The sequence below is a fragment of the Schistocerca cancellata genome, chromosome 4, assembly GCF_023864275.1.
Source record: "Schistocerca cancellata isolate TAMUIC-IGC-003103 chromosome 4, iqSchCanc2.1, whole genome shotgun sequence".
NCBI lineage: Eukaryota > Metazoa > Arthropoda > Insecta > Orthoptera > Acrididae > Schistocerca > Schistocerca cancellata.
Window position 1 is genome coordinate 348586753 of NC_064629.1, and position 18999 is coordinate 348605751.

The window sequence follows — 18999 nt, forward strand, 5'->3', positions numbered from 1 at the left end:
GGAGGCGGTGTGTGAACTGTTAGCGGTGTACCTATTTCTAATCAGTGGTCGGATCTCGAAATCTTCTTGCTTAGTTTGATAGATACAGGTGTTTTAATTTTTGGCTTCGGAGTGGTGAGAAGTTTTAACCCTGGGTCGCTGGCCAAAGCGTGGCTGCCGACTCTTATTTCAACTGATTTCGTAGGTTCAGTAGTGCAGAGAATTAATCCGGTTCCGCCAATAAGCGTTTGCAATTCACCTTACGGAGCACAGCACTGAGTAAGTTATCTTACGCGCCGAAAATAGCTAAAAGTGTGAGGATTCTTGCCGCAGCTGTTCAAATGGTTCAAATGGCTCTGAGCACTATGGGACTTAACATCTTAGGTCATCAGTCCCCTAGAACTTAGAACTACTTAAACCTAACTAACCTAAGGACATCACACACATCCATGCCCGAGGCAGGATTCGAACCTGCGACCGTAGCAGTCCCGCGGTTCCGGACAGCAGCGCCTAGAACCGCACGACCACAGCGGCCGGCGCCGCAGCTGTGAGTGAGGTTCTACTTGACGCCACGAAAATTCAGTGTGATGCATCTTACTTCCGTAGCACGGTTACGATCACCAAAATACCGAAAAACGCAAATTGGAACTGAATCGCACACCCGCACGTCCACCATCAATTCACTGCCCCTAATTTTTCGGTGAATATCCTATGCTTCATCAGGAGCGACAGGAATTGATGCTGATCTGCATCAACAAATAGAGAGGACGAGTCCCTGCACAGTGCGGAGCGGAGGGTAGTTCGTAGCAGTATTAGCCACACTTAGTCCTACTCTCCTCGCATAAAAAGCGAGCGAGTAATGAATATACCTGTATATCTCTGTACGCACAATAACATCTCATATTTTACTCTGGTGGTACATACCCAAGATATACGATGGAGTTAGTAAAGGGTTGGCAGCATATTCTACCTCTAATAACGGTACTTTAAATTTACCTGATAGAGATCCGCGACAGCATCCTTCTTCCGAAGGTTCCAGTTTAAGTTCAGAGAGAAGTTCTTTTGTTCTTTATTAAGGGCAATAGCGATCCGCTGCAATCGTAGACTAAGTATGTGAGTTCTTTCGTTGTACGCGGTAAGGTCTACTTCGTGTTGTTGTTGTTGTGGTCTTCAGTCCTGAGACTGGTTTGATGCAGCTCTCCATGCTACCCTATCCTGTGCAAGCTTCTTCATCTCCCAGTACCTACTGCAACCTACATCCTTCTGAATCTGCTTAGTGTATTGATCTCTTGGTCTCCCTCTACGATTTTTACCCTCCACGTTGCCCTCCAATGCTAAATTTGTGATCCCTCGATGCCTCAGAACATGTCCTACCAACCGATCCCTTCTTCTAGTCAAGTTGTGCCACAAACTTCTCTTCTCCCCAATCCTATTCAATACCTCCTCATTAGTTACGTGATCTACCCACCTTATCTTCAGCATTCTTCTGTAGCACCACATTTCGAAAGCTTCTATTCTCTTCTTGTCCAAACTAGTTATCGTCCATGTCTCACTTCCATACATGGCTACACTCCATACAAATACTTTCAGAAACGACTTCCTGACACCTAAATCTATATTCGATGTTAACAAATTTCTCTTCTTGAGAAACGCTTTCCTTGCCATTGCCAGTCTACATTTTATATCCTCTCTACTACGACCATCATCGGTTATTTTACTCCCTAAATAGCAAAACTCCTTTACTACTTTAAGTGTCTCATTTCCTAATCTAATTCCCTCAGCATCACCCGACTTAATTTGACTACATTCCATTATCTTCGTTTTGCTTTTGTTGATGTTCATCTTATATCCTCCTTTCAAGACACTGTCCATTCCGTTCAACTGCTCTTCCAAGTCCTTTGCTGTCTCTGACAGAATTACAATGTCATCGGCGAACCTCAAAGTTTTTACTTCTTCTCCATGAATTTTAATACCTACTCCGAATTTTTCTTTTGTTTCCTTTACTGCTTGCTCAATATACAGATTGAATAACATCGGGGAGAGACTACAACCCTGTCTCACTCCTTTCCCAACCACTACTTCCCTTTCATGCCCCTCGACTCTTATAACTGCCATCTGGTTTCTGTACAAATTGTAAATAGCCTTTCGCTCCCTGTATTTTACCCCTGCCACCTTCAGAATTTGAAAGAGAGTATTCCAGTCAACACTGTCAAAAGCTTTTTGTAAGTCTACAAATGCTAGAAACGTAGGTTTGCCTTTTCTTAATCTTTCTTCCAAGATAAGTCGTAAGGTCAGTATTGCCTCACGTGTTCCAACATTTCTACGGAATCCAAACTGATCTTCCCCGAGGTTGGCTTCTACCAGTTTTTCCATTCGTCTGTAAAGAATTCGCGTTAGTATTTTGCAGCTGTGACTTATTAAACTGATTGTTCGGTAATTTTCACATCTGTCAACACCTGCTTTCTTTGGGATTGGAATTATTATATTCTTCTTGAAGTCTGAGGGTATTTCGCCTGTCTCATACATCGTGCTCACCAGATGGTAGAGTTTTGTCATGACTGGCTCTCCCGAGGCCATCAGTAGTTCTAATGGAATGTTGTCTACTCCCGGGGCCTTGTTTTGACTCAGCTCTTTCAGTGCTCTGTCAAACTCTTCACGCAGTATCTTATCTCCCATTTCATCTTCATCTACCTCCTCTTCCATTTCCATAATATTGTCCTCAAGTACATCGCCCTTGTATAAATCCTCTATATACTCCTTCCACCTTTCTGCTTTCCCTTCTTTGCTTAGAACTGGGTTGCCATCTGAGCTCTTGATATTCATACAAGTGGTTCTCTTCTCTCCAAAGGTCTCTTTAATTTTCCTGTAGGCAGTATCTATCTTACCCCTAGTGAGACAAGCCTCTACATCCTTACATTTGTCCTCTAGCCATCCCTGCTTAGCCATTTTGCACTTCCTGTCGATTTCATTTTTGAGACGTTTGTATTCCTTTTCGCCTGCTTCATTTACTGCATTTTTATATTTTCTTCTTTCATCAATTAAATTCAATATTTCTTCTGTTACCCAAGGATTTCTATTAGCCCGCGTCTTTTTACCTACTTGATCGTCTGCTGCCTTCACCACTTCATCCCTCAGAGCTACCCATTCTTCTTCTACTGTATTTCTTTCCCCCATTCCTGTCAATTGTTCCCTAATGCTCTCCCTGAAACTCTCTACAACCTCTGGTTCTTTCAGTTTATCCAGGTCCCATCTCCTTAAATTCCCACCTTTTTGCAGTTTCTTCAGTTTCAATCTGCAGTTCATAACCAATAGATTGTGGTCAGAATCTACATCTGCCCCAGGAAATGTCTTACAATTTAAAACCTGGTTCCTAAATCTCTGTCTTACCATTATATAATCTATCTGAAACCTGTCAGTATCTCCAGGCTTCTTCCATGTATACAGCCTCCTTTCATGATTCTTGAACCAAGTGTTAGCTATGATTAAGTTATGCTCTGTGCAAAATTCTACAAGGCGGCTTCCTCTTTCATTCCTTCCCCCCAATCCATATTCACCTACTATGTTTCCTTCTCTCCCTTTTCCTACTGACGAATTCCAGTCACCCATGACTATTAAATTTTCGTCTCCCTTCACTACCTGAATAATTTCTTTTATCTCGTCATACATTTCATCTATTTCTTCATCATCTGCAGAGCTAGTTGGCATATAAACTTGTACTACTGTAGTAGGCATGGGCTTTGTGTCGATCTTGGCCACAATAATGCGTTCACTATGCTGTTTGTAGTAGCTTACCCGCACTCCTATTTTTTTATTCATTATTAAACCTACTCCTGCATTACCCCTATTTGATTTTGTATTTATAACCCTGTAATCACCTGACCAAAAGTCCTGTTCCTCCTGCCACCGAACTTCACTAATTCCCACTATATCTAACTTTAACCTATCCATCTCCCTTTTTAAATTTTCTAACCTACCTGCCCGATTAAGGGATCTGACATTCCACGCTCCGATCCGTAGAACGCCAGTTTTCTTTCTCCTGATAACGACGTCCTCTTGAGTAGTCCCCGCCCGGAGATCCGAATGGGGGACTATTTTACCTCCGGAATATTTTACCCAAGAGGACGCCATCATCATTTAATCATACAGTAGAGCTGCATGTCCTCGGGAAAAATTACGGCTGTAGTTTCCCCTTGCTTTCAGCCGTTCGCAGTACCAGCACAGCAAGGCCGTTTTGGTTAATGTTACAAGGCCAGATCAGTCAATCATCCAGACTGTTGCCCCTGCAACTACTGAAAAGGCTGCTGCCCCTCTTCAGGAACCACATGTTTGTCTGGCCTCTCAACAGATACCCCTCCGTTGTGGTTGCACCTACGGTACGGCCATCTGTATCGCTGAGGCACGCAAGCCTCCCCACCAACGGCAAGGTCCATGGTTCATGGGGGGGGGGGGGGGTCTACTTCGTGTAGACACCAAACAGTGGAGCAATATCGTAGAACAGTATGCGGTTTCCTTAGCTGATGCGCTGTACTTTCCCGGGATCCTCCTAAGAAACCTGTATCATTGCGCTTTCCCTGTCAAGTGTTTGTTGCCTTTCAAAAAGTTTCTTTGTTTTACCCTGCTCTATGTAAACGACATACGAGCCACAAGAGTTATCATAAAGCTTGTAACCTGATACTAGTGGGTCGTTTCTCTTGTCATCGTGTGTCGTCCTTGAACAATGTGAGAATGCCTCCTACTCCGTACGATAAATATGTAATGCATATTCACAGTATTAACAGTTCTACTAAGGTTGCTTGAGGCATACCCTATGTTTCTTTCTTTTGTTGTCGCAGAAGTATGTAACACGAATGTTTTTTGACTTCGAGAAATACAATGGAAATAATGGCAAAAGAAATAAAAATTTCAAATATTATTAATAATAGATTTTATTACCTGAGTTGACACGTATTAACACCTCCCAGAAAACTGCTAAGAAGTTTTCGTTTTTCTCCAAGAAGTTGGTGACAAATCTGGTCCTCGTGTCCAAGACGTAAACCAATTAATGGTATATCATCACAATGCGCACGCAACAGCCACAAAATCTGGAAAGCTCACAAAAGAAACCTATCATTCGTTTCTGGACAAGGTGTTGCAACATTAAGTAAAAATGGCGCCGTTTCTGTACTCTGACTAGTGGGGCGGGCAAAACGATCCCTCCTTTTACGATGGCACGTTCATCCGCGAAATCGGAATGCCGACATGTTCATTAAAATTCCGCCAAAGTGTACGCCGTTATGTAAACCCTAAGGCGTAAACTTTATTGATAGGTTAAGAATTACATTCGCCGATTACAGAAGTGCCCTACTGTCACAGCACAGCAAAGACAAATGACACATAAAAGCGATGCAATTAAAATACACAGCCTGATCCATAATCAATTGCAGGCTTCAGCTTTCGAGAAAATGCTTCTGTATGTCTCGTTTACCGCTAGGTTGTTTCCATAATGATATTTACACTAAAAATGTGTCTGGTATATGTTCCTTCGCATGCTGCTCGTGGTGATGCACTGCTTCTCTTGAAGCATAAAAGTAAAAATCAAAGAAAAAATGTAGGTACTAGGGTTTTTACGTTTTTAATTTGCAGTTATTGTTAGTTACATAATATAATTATTTGTGATGAAAATATCTATTTTAATAAAAATTTTAATGCTTATTTCTTTTGTCAATAATTCCATTGTATTTTACGATGTCACAAAAGATGCTGATGAAGTACTTCAGGGCAACAAAAGAAGAACAAAACGCAAGACTGGAGTTGAACACGGGGCGCAAAAGTTCGAAACTGTGCTCTTAGCCACTGCACTGCCAACTCACTTGGTTTTGTGATGCACGAGTGGACAGATGAAGTTGCGTCGAAACTTTGACCGTCATTTTCTCCAAAACTATTAACTGTTGACATCTAAGCTGAAATAAATGTCCCTTTATTTTCACCCTTTTTTCACCATGCCAAATTTCGACTGCATCAAAGAGCGACCTGTGGTGTCACCGCCAGACACCACACTTGCTAGGTGGTAGCCTTTAAATCGGCCGCGGTCCGTTAGTATACGTCGGACGCGCGAGTCGCCACTATCAGTGATTACAGACCGAGCGCCGCCACACGGCAGGTCTAGCCTAGAGAGACTCCCTAGCACTCTCCCCAGTTGTACAGCCGACTTTGCTGGCGATGGTTCACTGTCTACATACGCTCTCATTTGCCGAGACGACAGTTTAGCATAGCCTTCAGCTACGTCATTTGCTACGACCTACCAAGGCGCCATATTCAGTTACTATTCTGAACAGATATTGTGAATCACGTACCGTCAAGAGCGACGTTCATCATTAATGGATTAAAGTTAAGTATGAAACTAATTACGTCCGCTTTCTGAATTCTAATTCCTTGTCATGTTCCAGACCTCACGTCAGTATAGTTCTTCCCTCCTCACGCCAGCCTGCGTGAGCTAAAACGCGTGCATTTCGGCCTCCATTAGTAACACGGTGTTGGCCCTTCTGCCAACACAACACCACCTATGTCGGGTTCTCCTTGTCAGACCAGATGCTTCCCAACTACGTCAGAGCAGGCAGTGGAGGGGCAGCCGGCCTCTGCTCGCTGCATCCGCTTGCCACACCGTCAGAAATGGGTCAGGCGAGCTCCTGTAAAACGGACACAGCTCGCCTGCTCTCACAACTGCTATTCATTCCACTCGTAGTAGTTTTTCCGCCTTTACCGTCTTATGACGACTCAGGTTGAACTCCATGAAGAACATGGTCTACTTCTTTGCAATGAGCCTGACGAAGGCCACACGTACAGCTGCCGAAAGGTTATTCCTTATTTTATAGTGCATGACAGCATGACCATACACGCACATGAATTGCACTGAATGAAGTCAATAGGATATGAGCGTCAAATACTAACACGATCGCGTTAATCACGCAAAAATAATTTAACTACCCTACAGCCTGTTAACGCTGCACTAGCTGAGCCGTAACGTAATCTGCGAGCTGAGACGATAACTAAAAGAAAGTCTTTGGTGCCTACAATGAAAGTTTCTTCGACAGTGTTCGGTACTGTCGGACGCACCAATCACGTCTCACTCTCTGTATTTCTTGCGAATAGCCATCTCGGAATGCATTGCCTATCGCTCATTTAGAGCCTCTTATCCTTGATTTGCTAAAATGACACTTTCTGATCGCGGATTAAATAAATCAGATTGTCATATACAGGGTGATTCAGTTAAGCTGTTCATCTTATATATTTACTGAACCATTTAAGATATAGAATTCAGTTTTCACCTCAATGAATTCTGAAGAAGACCTAACTAAATGACACAGTTTCTTTTCATAAATATATTAATTACATATACATCGTTATTTTTTTAAAGTGGGACTATAAGAATTTCTTGTTCTGGTATCCATTTCTGGTATCAATTTCAACGGCGTTTCACTCTTCCAATCTCAGTTAGGAGGAATCACAATATTTATCACTTAGGATTTATCTGTTGTGAATATGTAACCTACTGCTGCCATATGCAGAAATTCCTGTTATATAAGGGCGATAGAAAAGTTTCCATTCGAAGGTCGTACGGTCTAGAATCGGTATGCCAATCAGGCAAAATCGCCGTGAACGCTGAAGCAATCATCCCACCGATGCATCATGTTCAAGGTATCCGCTTGGTGAAACACCGTGTTGTGTTGCGTGAAGAAGTCCGCACCTACCTGCTACAAATTCTCGTCTGATAGGAATCGTAAGATGACTTTTTTAAGGGGCCGAAGGTGTGATAATCGCATGGGCTGAGATCGGTACTAGAGGGAGGGTGCTAGACAGTCTCGCAATTGAGCTGGGGTAACTACAGTTTACGACATTTGCGATATGGGGCCGTTCGTTATCATGAAGAAGCTGCACCCCTTGTCGCAGTTCTCCCGACGTTTCGCCTTAATTGCATTCCGTAATTTCTCCAGCGTTACACAGCACCGTTCCCAGGTGATGGAGACAGCAGGTGCAGTAATCAAAAGGCTGTGGTAATCAAAGGACAGGGTGAGCACAGAACTTGACGCACCATTCCACAATGGCGGTTTTCGACAGACATGCTGCCCAATACGCATTCTTCATTCTCCAATGGATGTCTACCGGTGGTTGTCCTTCGGTAGCCAAGAAAAATATGAAAGCATGTTGATACTGTCTGGACATATGGTTATAATGTTGCCATAGTTCACGTTTCCGCATTTACCGCACGCGCGTCGGAAAATCACGAATGACACACTAATCCCTTGTCTACATGTCGGAGCTTATACAGGGTGTTACAAAAAGGTACGGCCTAACTTTCAGGAAACATTCCTCACACACAAATAAAGAAAAGATGTTATGTGGACATGTGTCCGGTAACGCTTAATTTCCATGTTAGAGCTCATTTTAGTTTCGTCCACCTACGCTCAATAGAGCACGTTATCATGATTTCATACGGGATACTCTACTTGTGCTGCTAGAACATTTGCCCTTACAGGTACGATACAACATGTGGTTCACGCGCGATGGAGCTCCTGCACATTTCAGTCGAAGTGTTCGTACGCTTCTCAACAACAGATTCGGTGACCGATGGATTGGTAGAGGCGGACCAATTCCATGGCCTCCACGATCTCCTGACCTCAACCCTCTTGACTTTCATTTATGGGGGCATTTGAAAGCTCTTGTCTACGCAACCCCGGTACCAAATGCAGAGCCTTATCGTGCTCGTATTGGGGACGGCTGTGATACAATACGCCATTCTCCAGGGCTGCATCAGCGCATCAGGGATTCCATGCTACGGAGGGTGGATGCATGTATCCTCGCTAACTGAGGACATTTTTAACATTTCCTGTGACAAAGTGTTTGACGTCACGCTGGTACGTTCTGTTGCTGTGTGTTTCCATTCCATGATTAATGTGATTTGAAGAGAAGTAATAAAATGAACTCTAACATGGAAAGTAAGCGTTTCCGGACACATGTCCACATAACATATTTCCTTTCTTTGTGTGTGAGGAATGTTTCCTGAAAGTTTGGCCGTACCTTTTTGTAACACCCTATATACCCGCATCGCAGTCGCGCTACGTTGCATAAACGCTGCAGCAACTCCCTCAAACGGAAAATTTTTGATTGCGTCTTATACGTAACTATCACGTCAGGCTGGTGGGCAAGTCAGCTTGATGTAACTAAATGAGTTATTTACAAAAGTGCAATAGTGGAGAACAGTTTAGTTCAAAACTGACGATCACACTTGGCTGCCTGTAGTTGGACTGATACGCCAACTGGAAGCAAAGCACGTGGCATCTAAGGATGTTTCACTACACTGGTGTGCAAAACGTAAGGAAGAAGGGAAGTCACACATAATGTGTCACTGCCAACTAATGTAGCTCGATGAAACTTGGACCATCTACAGGAAATAATACAGTATAGCACAGAAGGTACCTTTAGGAAATATGCAATGAGACAAACAGAAATGACACTTTTATTCAGAAATAATAATTACACAGTTCACAATGGTTCCCTGGACAAGAACTCCTTGCCAACCTTGTGGCCAGCATCGGAGCACGGTTAAGACCATGCATTGCCGTTTGTGTTGATCATACACCCTGTTGAGAACCATGTCCTGCCTTTTATAATGTCCAGGGAACCATAGTAAAATGTGTAATTATTGTCTTTGAATAAAACTGTCATTTATGTTCGTCTCATTGAGTATTTCCTTCAGTTACCTTATGTACTGTACTGTAGTATTTCTTTCTATAGATGGTCGAAGTTTCATCGAGCTACGTTACTTGGTATTGACGCATCATGCAAAAGTAGCTTTCGTCTTTAAGTTTTGCATGCCAATCTACTCACCTACAGTAACTGATCTGTCCTTGTTTGTGCCAGAGCCTCGGACGGAAGATGCGCATCATAAATCAAGAGGATTTTTAAACGGAAATGTTGCATGTTTTTTATTTATTTATTTTGATTTATTTATTTGTTTTTTTTATTTTTTGAGTCATTAGTCTTATGCCTGGTTTCATGCGGCCCACCATGAATTCATCTCCTGCGCTAACCTCTCCATCTCAGAGTAGCACTTGCACCCTACGTCCTCAGTTATTTGCTGTATGGACTCCAATCTCTGTCTTTCTCTCTACGGCTCCCTCTAGTACCTTAGAGGTTATTCCCTGATGTTTTCACACATGTCCTATCATCCTGTCCCTTCTTCTTGTCAGCTTTTTCCATATGTTACTATCTTCAGCGATTCTGCGGAGAAGCTCCTCATTTCTTATCAGTCCACCTAATTTTCAGCTTTCTATTGTAGCGCCACCGCTCAAACGTTTCGATTCTCTTCTGTTCCGATTTTCCCATTGTCCATGATTCACTACCATACAATACTGCGTTCCAAACGTACATTCTAAGACATTTCCTCCTGAAATTAAGGTCTATGTTCCATACCAGTACACTAATCTTGACCAGAAGTGTCCTCTTTGAGTGTGCTAGTCTGATTTTTTTGTTCCCTTTGCTTCATCCGTAATCGGTTATTTTGCTTCCAAGGTTCTAAAATTCCTTAACTTCTTCTTCGTAACCACCAGTTTTGATGTTAAGTTTCTCGCCATTCTCATTTCTGCTATTTCTCATTACTTTTGTCTTTACTTGTTATTACTTCTTTTTAATTTCTGAGGCATAAATATTGTTAAATGATAATTCCGAGTAGTGAGGTAAACGTCAAGATACAACTTAAACTGCAAAATTACATCAGCAGCAGCAGCAACAACAACAACAACAAAAAGGAAATAAAAAATTATGTGGTAATAAACACTTAAAATTCCATTTATGTCATTAAGTGTTCGAAATGGTCACCGTCTACTGTATTACACGTTTGCAGTCGCTGGTCCAAGGACTTCTTGACAGACTGAAGATATTCCTTCGATATCATTGCACATGCTGCAACAGTCCGATCTTTCAAATACGCAACTAGAGTATATACTTTATCTTTGAGATTACCGCCGGCCGAGGTGGCCAAGCGGTTCTAAGCGCTACAGTCTGGAACCGCGCGATCGCTACGGTCGCAGGTTCGAATCCTGCCTCGGGAATGGATGTGTGTAATGTCCATAGGTTAGTTAGGTTTAAGTAGTTCCAAGTTCTAGGGGACTGATGACCTCAGCAGTTAAGTCCCATAGTGCTCAGAGCCATTTGAACTTTTTTGAGATTACCCCAGAGAAAAAAGTCCAGTGATGTAAAATGGGACGAGCATCCAGGGCCAACTGATAACGACATCATGTCCTATCCAGTGACAAGGAACGAGTTGAGTGAACGCTTTCACGGTCACAAGCAAGAAGCGAACTGGGTTGGTACTACATGCATCTATGTATTTCAATTGGTAATTCCTCTAGAAGAGCAGTAGCACATTGGTAAGAAACTGTGGAGTCTTCAATGAAGTAAGTACCAATCACGTAGTCTCCAAGAACCCAAAAACCAAACGTCGACACTCCACCGCCTCTGATGTTCAACCTACCTCTTCAGTGCGGATTCTCAAGGTCTAATAATGCGTATTTCTTACATATAGCTTTCCGTTATCTGTAAAGGTAGTTTCATCGGTAAAGAGAATTCTTTGAAGAAACAACCTGTTGGCCTGACGTCACATCAGAACTGAGCGATAGCTTTCCATGTGTCTTCTGCAAGTCCCTGCGATTAATTTGCTAGTGAAGTGACACATTATACTGGTGGAAGCTGTTTGCGCCCAAAATGCGAACAACGCTGGGCTGAATGCTTCTAGAAGCATTCAGCCCAGCATTTTCTCTGGAGCTAACAACTGGATTATGAGCAACAGCAACTAGAATATCTGTTTCGTTCGCACAGCTCATTGCAGTCTCGCTTTCCTCTGTGTAGTATTCCAGCGACCTTCGAATAACAAATTTTTGCACATTCGCTGAGTTTTCATTCTTGTTGGACACCGTCTGTTGTAATAGCTTTGTGCATAAAACTCAACTATTCTCATCGTGTTCCTTCTGCAATCTCCGTTATCTTGGTTTGTGAAAGACACCTTTGTCGAAATAATCAGCACTCGACATACGTGAATGACACAGACAGACTGAAATCTACAGGTTGATTATAATTGAAGTCAAACTTTCAAAATGCTGTACAAATAACACCACTGGTCAGAATAACGTCAAATTGCAGCGAAATATTATCGGGGTAGGGGGAAAACGTATGGCAGAAGAAAAAAAAAGTGTGGAAATTGATCAATAGATAGCGCTGTAGTGTCAGAATACATAAATCGCTACGGTCGCAGGTTCGAATCCTGCCTCGGGCATGGATGTGTGTGATGTCGTTAGGTTAGTTAGGTTTAAGTAGTTCTAAGTTCTAGAGGACTGATGATCTCAGATGTTGAGTCCCATAGTGCTCAGAGCCATTTGAACCATTTGAATACATAAATGAAAACACCTGTCATGCGCACAACCCATTGAAGTTGGTATAAACACGCCAGGTACACGGCTTTTCCTCCTTTCGCGTCTGCGACGTTTGCCATGACTGTCTCAATGCACGATCGCGCTCTGCTTGTAGAGCTGTATTACAAGAATGATGACTGTTAACACATCACTCTGCAGAAGTTCCGGACACTGAAGGGTTTGAAAAACAGGCGTTGGTCCGATAACTGCCGTGGGTGTGGAGAAAATGATTCGGAAATTCGAAAAGATGGGTTCTTTTGGTGTGCAACATGGTAGAGGGAGGAAACGAATTGATTCGACGTCATTGGAAGCAGTGGCGATAACAGTGCGGGAGGAGACGAGCGGTGGTGCATGGAGAATTCTCCGAACATTGGACATTCCCTTGAGCACGGTGCGCGAAATCCTATAAAACATCCTTGTTTCCTATCCATTCAAAAGTACCCATGTGCACGAGTTGCTTCCTGTTGACCTGCCAGCAAGAGAGACCTTTGCTTTAGAATTTCTTGCTCGCATGGAAGTGGACAATGATTGGCTGTGGAAGATTTTGTGGACAGAAGAAGCCCACTTCCATCTGACAGGATATGTCAATACACAGAATTGTCGAATATGGGCAACGGAAAATCCACACGCAAATCAGCCAGTACCACGTTATCCTGAATAGGGCACTGTGTGGTGCGGGTTTATGGCATCATTTATCATAGAGCCATGTTTTTTCGAAGAGACAGGTGCCTCCGGTCCTGTTATCTGTACCGTCACTGGTAAGCACTGTGAGTGTCTTTTGTGCACCCACGTCATTCCAGATCTCCAACAGCGTGGATGTGGATGTGTGTATGGTATCATTTTTAAGCAATATGGCGCACCTCTGGACATTGCAAATCCAGTTAAGCAGCTGCTGAAGCACCATTTCGGAAATGCTAGAATTATCAGCCGCCATTTCCCTACAGCCTGGCCGTCCCTATCACCTGATCTTAATCCGTGTGACTTCTGGCTGTGGGGCTATCTGAAAGAGCTACATTGAAGGCACGCATTGCGCAACACATTCTGAACGTGACCCTGGAAACATTTCGATCAGTTGTGGAACATGCCGTTTCTCGATTTCAACTTGTTGCAGAAAACGGTGGACAGCATAATGAACATATTTTCCGTCAGTCAGTTGGAAATTAATAATTCAATTTGATTTTGATTGCTTTTTATGCGATTTTTGGCCTCAGGACAATTAAAACCAGCCGGCCGAGGTGGCCGAGCGGTTCTAGGCGCTTCAGTCCAGAGCCGCGCGACTGCTACGGTCGCAGGTTCGAATCCTGCCTCGGGCATGGATGTGTATGATGTCCTTAGGTTAGTTAGGTTTAAGTAGTTCTAAGTTCTAGGGGACTGATGACCTCAGATGTTAAGTTCCATAGTGCTCAGAGCCATTTGAACCATTTGAACAATTAAAACCGATGCGATTGATGCTTTTTATGCGGTTTTCGGCCTCAGGACAATTAAAAACCTATTTGATTGATGCTTTTATGCAGTTTTTGACCTCAGGACAATTAAAAAGCGATTTTTCCTATCCGATGTGATATGACCTTTCCGTGGTGGATGGGCTTACGTAACTAACAGTATCACACCTGTACATCCATGCACACTGAGTAGTACAGCTTGTTTAACGTCACACGTACACCTTAGGCATTGTTGTATGATTCATTTGTCGTTTGTAGTCGACCACTATTAAATTATTATGCTTATAGCGCCATCTATTGCTACATTTTGTAACTATTTAAAAAGCAGATGAATCCTAAGTTTTAAATATTTTAATTACTCCGAAACTATTAATCGGATTTTTAACTAATATTTTAGTTGCAAAAATTACAATAGCTACGTTTGAAAGAGCGAATTTGATTCTGATATCACTGTAGCTATGAAAAGACACGATGCGGCGTCCAGGCTACTTTCTCACAATCCATTTAAGTAAAAACGGAGTTACAGTATATTAACGGTTCCGGAAATATTTGAGATGAAGAGCTTAGCTGAATCACTCTGTAGAGGAGACCCGTTATGTCACAGACCCTTCACTGTAACGTTCAACCCTGAAGTAAAATCAACAACATAATATGGCATTGATAGCGACACAAAAGCGAAGTGCCACATAGCTGCACGCACTCAAGGGCGCAGAGTTGTGCGCTGTGTTGCGTAACGGCTGATGCTCTGTATTTCAAGAATGTATTTTTCACATCGGCGCGACGAGCGGAATGGAAATAAAACCAACATCTTCCAGGAATGCATTGGGAACTGTGAATTTGTGTTATAGGCTTTTTTTTCGTGGTACTGTGTCAGGTCAGGAATTCTTAGGTACTAAGAAATGGTTTGTAAAATACTGTCCGAAATGACTGAATATTAAAGTGTGATTGCCGAACCAGATGCAGAAGCTGTCGTTAATGGTCTGATCAATGCAGAATTGAATATTGATTCATGATTTTCAAGCAGTAATGAGTTTTAAGAAACTCATGAACTTGGGAATCCGCATCCGAATGCCACAATGGAAACTTCAGCGTCAGTTATTAGGCATAGTTGTATCATGAATAGTAATGACGCGATTTTTCAAGTTCTACGGGAAATAATATACTTGAAAATGTAGATGTAATTAAGCAGAAACATGAGAGTATAGAAGTAATCGAGCAGTTTGTATTAGAAGTTAATAAGAAACTTTAAAAGATAGATGGAATCAAGCTAAGCATTCATGAATCCATCTCGAATTAGAGGCCGTAATTCGTAACAAGTGAGACGAATTCACCGGTATGCTTGCGGCGCAACAGGATGAACTGAGATATGAATTGGATACTAAGAATGATGAAGTAAAAACGGAAATCACTTAACTGAAGACATACACTTCCTGGTACTCGGGACAGACACGGAGTTCAGTTGCTAACACAATCCGTCGGATTAATGATTAGAACAGAAACACTGCCAACGCAGAGGGTACGTGTAATCAGAAGAATGACTGGCTAGTCAAATTAGCAAGCTGTGTTCAACAGGAATGTACGAATTTGAAAACTGCTGTTAACGTAACAAAAAACTGTTACTGAACGTAAACATTCTCATCTAAATTAATAAATTGTTGTGAAAAGAAGTTAACACCGTCATCCACCAGTTTAATATTACTATTTCTGTACGATTATGGACAATGACATCACTGTTCGCCACTTTCAAGCATTAAAGTCGAGCAAAGTTCTGCATACCATTGTATGTCTCACGCGGTTTAAAAGTGCTTTCTCCAGACTTTGTTGAGATAGACAGGAGACTGATGTGTTAGTTACGGTATATGAAGGGTGGTTCATAAACATGGCAGATTCGTCTTACAGAAAGCTTGAAAATTTCGAAGTGATCTTCTTAAACGACTACAGGTCGCATGCGCGACAGTCAGCAGTAAAATCTGGGTTCATCGCTACAACACAAAGGTCAAGAACCAACTGAAATAGAGCAAAAGAAACCAAAAGAAAAAACGGAAGTGATAATACCAGAAGGTTCGGAACTCTAACTATTGATTACAAACAAGAACACTAGAGTAAACTCAACGTGGTGAGTGAACGGCAGAAGAACCAACTGTCGAAGAAGGGCTTCAGAGAGGGGAAGAAGGGCTTACCAGAAGAAGGGAAAAGCCAAGCCAAAACAAAAGAATACAAAAGAGAAAAGGAAGGCCAAGCCGAAAGAGAATCCAAGTGGGAAGAGGAGGGTGAAGGCTATGACGAAACAGAGAGGAGGTACGAAACAAGAATCAAGCACAAAGTAAAGAAGCGTATGACAGACTGATTAACTCTTTGAGCCCCAGTGGTTTCTGCCTCAAACCATAGTTCTATTCATTTTGTTTTGAAATGCCAGTGCCTTTGGTATGCAAAACCGATGCTACGAGAGCCCTGAACAAAATATTGGTTTAAAGCAGGCTCCACTGGGGCTCAAAGTTCCATTACAGATTCCTGAAGTTTAATATCACTTGCATCCATTTCTGTATTTAATGCGTCTTTATTCCAACAGATAGAACCTGTGGAAAATATTTCTCATGAAATTAACTCCATATACAACTTCTATGGCATTCATCTAGTACAGCTGGAAAAATTTTGGATCAGCCTTTGATATCTGTATGGAAGGAACTATGGTCATGGGCTGTCTGTTCCCACTGAACAGATAAAATCCCAAATAATTAATGTGTATGCAGTCTCACATTCCCTTTCTCCAAACTGCACTCTCAGCTTCTTCTTATATGACAAAGCAAAATGTGTAGTCATGATTTAAGGCTTCTTACGCACAGGATGGAGAAAAATTGTGACACGAAATTTTAACCCTGGATAGCTGAAGCCAGTAGGAACCAAAACTACTAATGTTGTGTAGGTCGAAAACGCACCATTTTTAAACTACGGAAACTTGGCGCCACGCGCTCCGATTGGCCGTAGGATTGCCCTGTTGCCGTTCGTCGGTTGACGGGCAGCGCTATGGTTCCTGCGGCCAATCGGAGCGCGTGGCGCCAAGTTTCCGTAGTTTAAAAATTGTGCGGTGTCGACCTACATAAAATTAGTAATTTTGGAACCTACTGGCATCAGCCACCCAGGGTTAGAATTTCGTGACACAATTTTTCTCCCCCCTGTATTCTTCAAAATCCAAGGTGGCAAGACCTCCCATATAATCCCATCTGATGTATGCCTTATATCATGTTATATGATGGATCACAATCATGTATAGGTGGAATTATATGTATCGAACAAGTGAACCACACATAAGCTGTTTGTGGCAGGGAAGGAGGGAGTGTCCGCTCTCTCATGAGCGTCACCCGTATGTACACATAGTGCTGCACAATAGCAGGATGGTAAAGTATTGTGCTACACCGAGCCACAGTTTTGGACAGTTGTACAACACACTAGCTGAGCAGAATACTGTAATGCTGTACCTGGATGCAAATTCGCGAGCAGTGCTGCAAAGCCCTAAGATGGACATTAGAGAACTGTACCCACACGTAGTTTCAAATTTGGTAGCACAGTGCATTAGCCAGACAGTATACTGCGGTGCTGTACCTGAATGCAGTTACAGGATTGTGTGGTCTTGGGTAAGGTGACACTCGTGAGGGGCAGTCTCACCCTCCCTCCCTGCCACAAACACCTTGTGTATGGCTCACCTGTTTGATACATATAATTCCAGTTACACAAAATTGTGATTCATCATATCACATGATATAGGGCATTCATCACTCTGTAATAATTTCCAAATAACTGTTTTGTATCGACTTAAAATTCAGCATGTTTTTCATGCAATCCAATTGAAGCACTAATTGACTTAGGGATGCCTTTTGTAAACTCTACTTACATGGAATTTCCGTTATAGCAGTAATACTACTATACTTAGGTATAGCACACATACACACACCTATACACACATTTAAACCCTCATCCTCATCATGAACTTCATGTTCCAACACATATATGACAATATCTTCGAAGAGTGGCTTAACGTATCTTCACCGTAGGGTAAGTCTCACCATAGCAATCTGCATTGCTTTAGGCAAGTGTGTTGACTTATCCTATCCTAATTATGGCTTTATGTTTAACGATTCTTAAGAAATCTAGCTCCAGGGCCACATAGCAGCGGTGGCACCCATTTTTACTTTCTCATATATTGATAACACGAAATAATGATGACCCGCAGCTGTCAAGCTTCGTATATATGCTACACATTTTGTTGTAATAAATTCAATATCTATGAATAGTTTTCACATATAAATTACTTATGCGCATTATTTTCATTTATCATCTTACCTCTCCTACTTCTGAACTAAGTCCAACAAGAACTGGAAATGTATAAACTGTTAAGTCACTCTCTCTCTCTCTCTCTTTCTCTGACATCGCAACAGCTGAACTGTTAACTTTTATCTTGTGTAACAAAAGTGCTAAGTTTCTTTGACATAGATACAACTCGACTATAAAATATCTTTGACACTGCAAATGTATGAACTACGAAGACTCTCTCTCCTACAGCTGAACTGTTGAATCTTATGAGATATACACTGTCCAGTCACATTAATGTGACCTTCTGTCAAAAGCCAGAATAACCAACTTTTCCAGCTCGGACAGCTGCAAGACGTGAAAGAAGAGAGTTGATTAGGTACTGCAAAGTACAAACAGGGATGTGGAGTCATGCCGACTCCAGTGCGTTGGTCAGACATGCTAGGTTTCTTGATTGAGGATCCGTGGCAAGAACAAGCCCGATCACATGGTCTCACAGATTCTCGATTGTGTTTAAATCCGGGGCGTCTGTTGGCCAGGGGAATATGGCAAACTCATTCCAGTGCTCTTAAAACCAAGCACAAACACTACGAACTGTGTGATATGTTGCATTGTGCTGCTGGTAGATACCATTGTACTGAGGAAAACAAACTCCATGAAGGGTTGGACATGGTCCACAAGAATAGATGCATACTTATGTTGATCCATTGTGCTTTCCAGAATGATGAGATCATCTAGGAGGTGCAACAAAAACAATCCCCAAGACATAACATTACCTCCTCCAGCCTGGATCCTTGAGAGATCGTTGTAGAATGTTTGCTGTGAGGTAT

General features: G+C 42.3%; 1 protein-coding gene across 3 annotated transcripts in view; it reads right to left on the bottom strand.

Moving 5' to 3' along the window:
• Window positions 1-18999, bottom strand: part of LOC126183585 (uncharacterized) — a 231062-nt gene that overhangs the window by 169074 nt on the left and 42989 nt on the right. Inside the window, exon 2 of one of the 3 annotated variants that reach the window (XM_049925683.1) lies at window positions 4912-5060. The exons of 1 other annotated variant lie outside the window; for it this stretch is intronic. The gene's annotated coding sequence lies outside the window, so the exon portion shown is untranslated. Of the gene's footprint in view, window positions 1-4911; window positions 5069-18999 lie in introns of all 3 variants that reach the window. One more of the 3 variants, XM_049925682.1, reaches the window with a different exon arrangement.